Source organism: Canis lupus, chromosome 7 (genome assembly GCF_011100685.1).
Source record: "Canis lupus familiaris isolate Mischka breed German Shepherd chromosome 7, alternate assembly UU_Cfam_GSD_1.0, whole genome shotgun sequence".
Classification (NCBI taxonomy): Eukaryota; Metazoa; Chordata; class Mammalia; order Carnivora; family Canidae; genus Canis; species Canis lupus.
The window spans coordinates 72,304,781-72,315,437 of record NC_049228.1 but is presented as its reverse complement, the minus strand read 5'-3'; positions in this window follow the sequence as shown (position 1 = coordinate 72,315,437).

The window sequence follows — 10,657 nt, the reverse complement described above, 5'->3', positions numbered from 1 at the left end:
ACTGGTTTACACAATGGTTGAGATGTATAATTATTTAGCCATGCTCCCACAGTCATTTGCAAGGAAACTGTAAGCTCCAATTCTAAAAGGCTGTTGTGGATTGTAACCCCTGGAGCTGGTGGTTGAATGTATAGCCTTTTCTAGCCCCTGAAAGTGAAGAGGTCCTCAAAGTGTCACAGGCCTGCCTCATTCTTCTCTGATTTCCTTTACGCATGTTAGGAAAAACAACTTCACTGGAAATCCCAGTGTTGTTTAGCTTACTTCATTCATGGAAGGACAGCAATAAGATACCACCTGGGTGTCAGAATGAATAATCCAGCCACTGGATTTTTTGACTCATAGGTACTCCATAAAAATCTTAAAGACAGGAAGGAGAGACTGTTGAGAAGATGAGCCAGAGAACACATCTTAAATCTAGAACATTTTTACTGTAATGTCCTAAAACTCATACGAGTGCCTGAGATTGATTTCTGGATCTTGGCCTGGAATTTGGGAATCAGGCTGTTGAAATGAAAACTGGGATTGATGATGGAAGCATTAAGTGGAAGGATACCATTAAGTGGAAGGAAGCATTAAATGGGATCTTGAGTTGCAAAAGTTACAGACCAAAAAGGTCTCAGATGTGTGTACATATGATATGCATCAGTAAACTTACAGCAACATAAAGCAAAGTCATCTTTGCAACTCACTGCCTTACGGTGAGGTCTGTGAAAAATCACACGGTAAGAAAATCCTTGCTTCAGTTCTCTGACACAGATGGCAACTTTAAATTATCAACAAATACTCTAACTTTATTTCTTTGCAACAGCATTCCGTTATAGACCAGGCTCATATTTATACTAGCAAAGTAGATACATAAGCCTCAGTGAACAATCCTGTGGTCACCTGTTATATTCTATTTTGATTTTCATATAGAATAGTTTACATTCTCATCATGCCCACTATTGTCAATAGGAGGAGCGTAAGCGAAGACTCGCATGCTTGAGAGCTCCAGGCCTTGCCAAGCGGGCTTCGTAAGACTAGAAAAAAAACCATAAACGTGAAGTGAACCAAACAAATGTCAATTGTACATGCACTGGAATTGATTTCAGACTCAATTTGCATACCTAAATTAAAATAGGAATAATTCATTGTGCAACCACGTTGCTCAGTTTGAATATACAGGATTTTTTTTCTAGACTCTATAATTAGAAAATTCAGATATGGTCAAAATAATTTTGATAGTTTACACTTGTTCTGATGCCAGCTGGGGGTGTTTGTAAGGGAAGATTGGCTGTGGAGAGTGTTCAAAGAACTCTTCTCAAAGGGTAACACCATAAACATTCATTTGTGGTGATGTCATGCACTTGAAGTGAACTGGATTCTCTCTAGTTTAGACTTCATAGAAATAGACTATGAATTTCTTCTTGAATTTCAAGGTAGAATATAATCCTTGTTCACAAAACAAGCAAAATACAGCAATAACGATGCAAATTTTATCTCATGTCATATTATGCCTGCGGAAGCTCATTTAAATAGTATTTTTCACTCCAATTTTGGTTTTTCATAGACCACAATAAAGGGTTCAAGATTGGGCCTAATTAGCAAAAACATATTGGGGACTTTACCACTGCTAAAGAACGAATCAGTTAATTTAGGTTAAGAACAATCTATTCTGTTTTATCCTCATTTGAACACCTGCATTGATCATGGCCAAATCTCCCTTGAACTGTGCACTGCCACGCTAGAGCTCTGGTGGGCAATTTCAAACCATTTTAAACCAAGTCAGCATTTAAACTATATCAAGACCCCATTTTCAGTGTTTTGTGTAAAAATCACTTTATCATGCTTTTATCCATACATGACTCCGTATCTTCTTCACACTTTTTATGGTTAATGTTCTAAAATTTTAGATTTCCCTGCATCTTGCTCCCCCTACTGTTGAGTAGATGTAGGTATTCCTTAAAGTAAAAATAAATACCCTCTTCAAGATACATGCTTTTTTCTATAAAAATAATGCCCTTCCTTGTTACCCTCTCCCCCTAAGATGTATTCTTATTACCTGTAGTCCAGGTAGTAAGTATTTTTATCCCCATTATTCCCACAGATAACATAATCTCACTCTGTGTTCTTTCTGAATTCTTTTATGTACCTGGGTTCATATCCTAGAAATGTGAACAAATGTCCACTGCAAGGCTCCCTTTTTCTTGACCAGAGTACTAATTGCTGGCCTCATATTCCACCCTTGTTCCTTTTATTTGTCCATTTATTTAGCAAACATTTATCATAAACCTTCTAATTTTCAGACTTTTTGTTTAACAATGAAGATAGCAAAAGGATGTGTACTTTTTGACCTTGAAATATCATATTCTAGTGGAGGCTACTGGTGTGCAAAGGAATAATATTTACGTGTGATAAGTGGAGAGAAATTGCATAGGTGTGTGTGTGTGTTAAAAAAAATCAGAATCCATCTGTCATCAACTTGGCATCCATATACACCCCTTTAGCCATATTTAACTTCCAAATAAAGACATAAGACGATCATGTGTCTACCTAACATGATAAAATGATCCCTCACACAACTGAATACACACTTATTCTCTCTCTTAAAAAAACAACATAAGTTCAGTGGTTCTTTGAGTGATGTTCATTTTTCTTATTGCTGAGTCACATCCAATCCTCTGCCATCCTGTACCCTAAATATTGAGATCTGAAAAAGTTAACCACTGTTAACCTATCATGAGTTAGACAAATGAAAAGCTGGAGTGAGGAAAAAAGAAAAAAGAGTGTTTATATTTCATATTCCCTTCACTTTTAGCAAGCACATTGGCTGGTTGTGGTTCCCTTCCTGGTGGATGATCCAAACCTTCATTCTTGAAAGTTCTGTGCCAGGAGCATTCCTGTCTACGTCAGTTTGTTGTAATTTTTCTTTATAAGATATGAGAATTAAAACAGGCACCATCAGAATCTCCTGCATTCCAGATAACCTCATTGCTAGCATTGTGTAATAGCAAATGTCTCCTTGATGGTCAGAATCAACAGCATTACCTAATACAGTAACTTCCTCCTTTGCCTGTAGGTTTGCTGGCATGGAGCCCCCAAGAAGCCACATGGCAGTCTTAAATTCCAATTTACTGGAACCCAAACTGTGTCCTTTGTTGAAAGTATTCCTTCCTTGGGAACTAAAATCTTTAGATCCAGCAGAACTCCAACCTGCAGCCTGTCAGAAGCAAAGATTTCACTAGTAAGTTGTTAAGGGTAATAGTGAGAGCAATCACTCCCATTTCCATCCCTTGATTATTGGACACATGAATCATGGCTATGGGAGAAAGATCAACACATCCTGGCTGCTGACTCAGAGAACACCACACACATTCTAGAGAATATTCTCCAGCCCTACAAAGTATTGCCACGTAGCTAGTGCTGTGACTTGGTCTTCAAAAAGCCATTCTACTATTCAGGCTGGCTGTTGAGATGACTGAAACTGGTGAATTTTGTTAGCATTAGCCTATTGCAGGATATTGTCAGAATCAAAACTATGGAATATCATGATCGTGCAAAAGGCCTTCTCAAAGCCTACAGATAGAGTTTTAGCGGGAACATTCTAGCAGGGAAGACACATTCTTAGCTAGACATGTGTATGTTCTAGGGAGAATAAAGCACTGTCCCTCCCTGGAAGAAGTAACCCAATATAATCAAACCTGCCTCCATTTGGAGGGCTCACTATGGTCTCTGCCGTCATGATCATCCATGAACCCATCAGACAATAATAGAAGGAAGGAAAATGATTGACATTTACAAAATGGGTCATCTTGTCTACCTGATTATTAAAATCCTCTTCTCCTGAGACTATTCTTTGGTGAGCATTTATATGGGACACAAGTACCTTCATACTCCGTGTTCATTCAAATAGGACTATCCACGTATCTCTTTACCGAGACCTTCTTGTCAACAATTTTCCAGTTGTGGCCCTTCTTAAATGCCTTACACTTATATCCTGAATAAATGCAGAGCCATACTTCTGGGCTGTCTTCCTCCCAGCCAAAATGAACACCCAGGCACACTGCTTGAAACTCTGCCCACAAGAGGACTTACCTTTATCGATATGCTTCTAGACCACCCTGGAACAGAGCTGTATTGCTGCTCTTGTTCAATTTTTTGTGTGTGTGTCGTAAATTACACATAACATAAAATTTACCATCTTAACTATTTTAAGTGTACAGTTCAGTGGTATTAAGTACATTCACCTTGTTGTACAACCATCACCATCATTCATCTCCAGAACTGTTCATTTCATACAACTGAAACTGTATACCCATTAGGCAACAACTCCCTATTTCCTCTTCCCACAAACTCTGGCAATCACCATTCTACTTTTTATCTGTAAGATTTTGACTACTCTTTAGTATTTGTAACTGGATTATTTCATTTAATCTAATGTTCTCAAGGATCATCCATGTTTAGCATGGGTCAGAATTTCTTTCCTTTTTAAGGCTAAATAATATTCCATTGCTTACCTATTCCATATATTGCTTATCCATTCATCTATCAATGGACACTAGATTTGCTTCCATGTTTTAGCTATTGTGAATAATGCTGTATACTATAGATGTATAAATATCTCTTTGAGACTGCTTTCAATTATTTTGGGTATATAGCCAGAAGTGAAATTGTTGAGTCATACATTAATTCTATTTTTTATTTTTTTCTGAGGAATCACCATTCTGTTTCCATAGCAACTGAATGATTTTTACATTCCCCACCAACAGTGTACGTGGGTTCTACTTTCTTCATGTATTTACTAATGCTTGTTGTTTTCTGTTTTTTTGTTTTATTTTTTTGTTTGTTTTTTTGTTTTGTTTTGTTTTGTTTTTTTTTTTAATAGTAGCCATCCCAGGGCAGCCCCGATGGCCCAGCGGTTTGATGCCGTCTTTAGCCTGGGGTATGATCCTGGAGACCGGCGATCGAGTCCCACGTCAGGTTCCCTGCATGGAGCCTGCTTCTCCCTCTGCCTGCGTCTCTGCCTCTCTCTCTCTCTCTCTCTCTCTCTCTCTCTCTGTGTGTGTCTGTCATGAATAAATAAATAAAATCTTTAAAAAAAAATAGAGGTCATCCCAAAAAATTAAAAACAAAATAAAATATAGTATCCATCCCAATGGGTGTAACGAGAATCTGATTGTAGTTTTGATTTGCATTTCCCTAATTATTAGTGATATTGAGTATCCTTTCCTATGTGCTTATTGGCCATTCCTATAACTTCCTTTAAGAAATTCTATTCAAATTCTTTATCCATTTTTGAATCAGGTTGTCTTTTGATGTTGAACTTTGGGAGTTCTCTATATTCTAGATATTAATCCTTTATCAGATATGTGATTTGCAAATATTTTCTCCTATTCTATGGGTTGCCTTTTTTACTCTGTTGATAGTGTCTTTTGATGCACAAAATTTGAAAATTTTTATAAAGTCCAATACCTCTATTTTTTCTTTTGTTACCCACATCTTTGCTCTCATATCCAAAAATCCACTGTTAAATCCAGTGTTATGAAGATTTTTTTCCTATGTTTTCCCCTAAGAGTTTTGTTGTTTTGGGTCTTACTTTTAAGTCTTTGATCCATTTTGAATGAATACATATTTTGTATGGTATTAGGTAAGGGTCCAACTTAATTCTTTTGCATTTGGGTATCCAGTTTTTCCAATACCATTTGTTGAAAAGATTGTCCTTTCTCCACTGAATGGTCTTATCACCTTGTCAAATATCATTTGACTATATATGTCAGGGCTTATTTCTGGGCTCTCTTTCTATTTCATCGGTCTACATATGCCAATATTATAGTGTTTTGATTATTATATCCTTGTACTGAGTTTTAAAATCAGGAGGATGAGTCTTCCAATTTTGTCTTTCAATATTGTTTTGGCTATTTAGGGTCCATTAAGATTCCACATTAATTTAAGGATGTGTTTTCCTATTTCTGTAAAAAAATATGATTGGGATTTTGATAAGGATTGAATTGAAGCTGTAGATCACTTCAGATAGTATTGACATTTTAACAATATTAAATCTTCCAATCCATGAACATGGGAAGTGTTTCCATTTATTTCTGTCTTTAATTTGTCTCAATAATGTCTTGTAATTTTAATTGTACACGTTTTCATCTCCTTGGTAAATTCCTAAGTATTTTATTGTTTGTGATACTATTGTAAATGAAATTGTTTTTATAATTCCTTCTCAGATTGTTCATTGTGTACAGAAATGCAACCAATATTTGTGTGTTCAATTTGTATCTTGCTGATTTGCTGCATTCATTTATTCTAATATTTTTTGAAAATATTATTCTAATATTTATTCATTTATTCTAATGTATTTTTATTTTAAGATTATTCTAATATTTCTACAGACAAGATAAAGTCATCTACAAACAGATCATTTTACTTCTTCCTTTCCAGTTTGAACAACTTTTATTTTTCTTTCCTAATTGCTCTGGTTAGAACTTCCAGTACTGTGTTAAATAGAACTGGTGAAAACAGGCATCTTTGCCTTGCTTCTGATCATAGAGGAAAAGCTTTTAGTCTTTCACCACTGAGCGTGGTATTCACCGTAGGTTTTTCACATATGGCTTTTATTATGCTGAAGTAGTTTCCTTCTATTCAGAATTTGTTGATTTTTTTTAATCATAAAAAGGTGTTGAATTTTGTCAAATGCTTTTTCTGCATCATTTGAGATGGCCCATTTTTTCCCCTGCATTCTTTTGATGTGGTGTATTACTTTGATTTTCATATGATGGATCGTTGTTATATTCCAGAAAAATAAAATCCCTGTTGGTGAAGCTATACAATTGTTTTCATATGCCACTGAATTTGGTTTGCTAGTATTTTGTTGAAAATTTTTGCATCAATGTTCATGAAGAATATTGGTTTGTACTTTTCTTGTACTGTCCTTGTCTGGTTTTGGTATCACAGTAATAATGGCCTCATAGAATGAGTTAGGAAGGTTAGGAAGTTTTCTACTCTTGAGTCATCTTAGTAAAGCTTGAAAAAGATTGGTATTTGTTCTTTAAATGCTTGGTAGAATTCACTTGTATAGCCATCAGGTTCAGGGCTTTTTTTTTTTTTCCCCCCTGGGGGATTTTTCATTACTGATTTAGGTGTATTTAAATTTTCTATTTCTTCATGATTTAGTCTTGGTAGGCTTTGTGTTACTAGAAATTGTTCATTTTGTCTAGGTTATCCAACTTATTGATATACTATTGTTCATAGCACTCCTTTTTAGTATTCCTTATAATCCTTTTTATTTCTGTAGAATCAGTACTAATGTTCCCGCTTTCATTTTTTATTTTAGTAATTTGAGTCTTCCCTCTTATTATCTTAGTCCATCTAGCTAAATATTTGTCTATTTTGCTGATCTTTTCAAGGAACAAACTTTTGTTTTCATTAATTTTCTTTTTTAATTTTCTACTTCCTTTTTCTCTGCTCTAATCCTTATAATTTCCTTCCTTCTGTAGCTTTGGGTTTAGTTTTTTTTTTTTTTTTTCTTTTCTTTTTCTAGTTCCTTAAGTTGTAAAGTTAGGTTATTGATTTAAGATCTTTTTTTCTTTTTTAATGTCAGTTGTAGCTATGAATTTCCCCTTTAGCATCACTTACCTTTTGAACTGTTGTATTTTTGTTTTCATTTGTCTCTAAGTATTTTCTTTTTTTTTTTGTATTTTCTAATTTCTCTTGTAATTTCTTCTTTGATCCATTGTTTGTTTGAAGTGTGTTGTTTAATTTCTACAATTTTGTTGAATTTTCTAGTTTTCTTCTTGTTATTGATTTCTGACTTATCCCATAGTGATCTTTTTTTTTCTTTCTCAATGTAACTTTATTTTTTTTTATTGGTGTTCAATTTACTAACATACAGAATAACCCCCAGTGCCCGTCACCCATTCACTCCCACCCCCCGCCCTCCTCCCCTTCTACCACCCCTAGTTCGTTTCCCAGAGTTAGCAGTCTTTACGTTCTGTCTCCCTTTCTGATATTTCCCACACATTTCTTCTCCCTTCCCTTATATTCCCTTTCACTATTATTTATATTTCCCAAATGAATGAGAACATATAATGTTTGTCCTCCGACTGACTTACTTCACTCAGCATAATACCCTCCAGTTCCATCCACGTTGAAGCAAATGGTGGGTATTTGCGTGATCTGGAAAGATTCCTTGTATGATATCTACATGTCATATTTGTATGTATGTATGTATATCTTTTAAAATATGCTTAAAAAATAAAATATACTGAGACTTAACTTGTGGCCTAACCTATGCTCTATCCTTGAAAATGTTCAATATCTTCTGAGAAGAATACATATTCTGTTTCTATTGGGTGGAGTGTTCCATATGTGTCCATCAGATCTAATTGGTCTATTATGCTATTCAAGTCCTCTCTTACCTTAGTTATCTTCTATCTGGTTGTTCTATCCATTATTTTAAGTGGGGTAAGTTCATGCTTGGCTTCTCAAATTTACTGGTTTACTTCTCTGATCTGCTAACTTACCTCACAAGACTTCACTCCCCCCAGTTCCTCCTACAATAGTGTATAATCTACTTTCTACATAAATATCTTGTTTTATAACTCATAGAAGTTTTGCTTCCATTGTATCCTGATTGATGATTATTGGCACTGGAAGTGGTTTCAGGGGAACAGAATCTAAAGGATGAGAATCTAGAATAAGTTATCTGACTCGATTACATGTAAAGGCATAAATGACATGTTTCCAGAAGTATAAGGGGTATTGGTAGTCTACAGCATTCAATGCCAAAACAATTACTTAAATTATTACTTGTAATTACCTGTAATCAATTGCCTCTACCCACTTCCCACCCCCATGCATCAGTGCACATATTCCTGGAGAAGCTTGCATAGAGTTTGCAGGAGCCATGGTGAACTCCTCTGATTATCAGAGATCTATGTTCTGGTTGCTAATGGCTGCTTCTGAACAGAGAGAGGCAGACAAAGAGGCAGGAAGTCATGTTACATCTCCTCTGACTTGCAAACCCCAGATACTCTGAGACGCCAAGCCAAAATGGTACTGAGAAGGGGTGGCTTTTGGGACAGTCTATGGAAAACTGTGACCCCTTTATAGTTACTGCTTGTGTAGGCCTGCCACCAACCACCTGGGGCCACTGTTGGAAAACAGAGTCAGCAACTGGGAAGAAGAGCTGAACAGGAAGTGGAGGAAATAAAAGAGAAACCCCAGAAGCTGATGGCACCCCCCCATCGGTCTGTTTCCATATTTTCAATGACCTTCCAAGAGTAATGATGGATGCTTTCTTTCTACCTTCTGCACATTGGTCTTTAGGCTACTGTAACCTGGAGTCATACATGGGAAAGGATTCTAAAATATAATTCAAGTTTTACAGAAGTGACGTAGTATTGATTTGTGACCATAAAGATAGTCCTTACTTTAAACCACTAAAAACTGAATTTTAGAGTTTCTACCAACTTGGCATTTACCTCTTCCTGTCTTAGGACACATGTAGTTTTGTTGCCTTATCCAGTCGAAGAAATAATCCACATTTTTAAGAGTAATTTTGAAGGCACTGGCAAGATATCTTTTTTTTGTTGTTATCAATCATAACACATAAAATGAGTCAGTGAACAGTTTGAAAATATTTCTTTAAAAGAAAATCCCTTGTAATATGTTTCAAATTTGCAAAGCATTTGGTTAACATGCAAGGAAGGAGGAGTTGGATGAATAAGATTCAAGTAGTAAGGAAAGTGTGATGTATTTTCAGATGGCAATTACAATAGTAGATGAAATTATTACTAGGAATTGTGATCTATTGAAATGTTTTCCCCTTTGTGCTGTTGTTGTAGTGATACAAAACAAACTCAACTATAATAAAAGCCCTGTTACCTTGTATTTTGTCAAGTGAAAAGTATAGAAACAAGTGATATGTGGAATCCCCCTTCCAAAGAGATGGAGTAGATACTAGTTGTATTATTTGGCAGCAAAGGAATGTTTAATTATTTCATTTGTCCTGAAATTTCATAAGTAGAGATTCTCTTTGACTTATTAATATGACACACCTAAAAATATATTAAACTTTTACCTATGTTCATAGCAGCACTATTCACAATAGCCAAAAGGTGGGAGCAACCCAAGTTTCCATCAACAGTTAAACAGATAAACAATGTGGTACAGACATAGGATAGAATATTATTCGGCCTTAAAAAGGAAGGAAATCCTAATCCTTGCTAACCATGGATGAACTTCAAGGACATTGTGCTAAGTAAATAAGCCAGTCACAAAAAGATAAATACAGTATAATTCCACTTAAATGAAGTACCTAGAGCAATCAAAATTATAGATGCAGAAAGCAGATTAGACATTACCAGGGGCTAGGGAGAGGGGACAACGGGAAGTTATTGTTCAATAGATGACAGAGTTTTAATTGAGGAAGATGAAAAACTCTGATGATGGTTGGTGGTGATGGGAGCACGACAATGTGAATGTATTTAATGTCACAGAATTGTACACTTGAAGGGATTAATACAGTAAAATTTACATTATGTTTGTTTAACCGCAATTTTAAAAAAATAATTAAAAAAGAATGAGGCAATGTTATTCACTCTTCAGTATAAATTAATCCAGATACAATAATGTAAGCAGTGAGCATTAAGAATGGCGGTTATGAGTGAAGAGG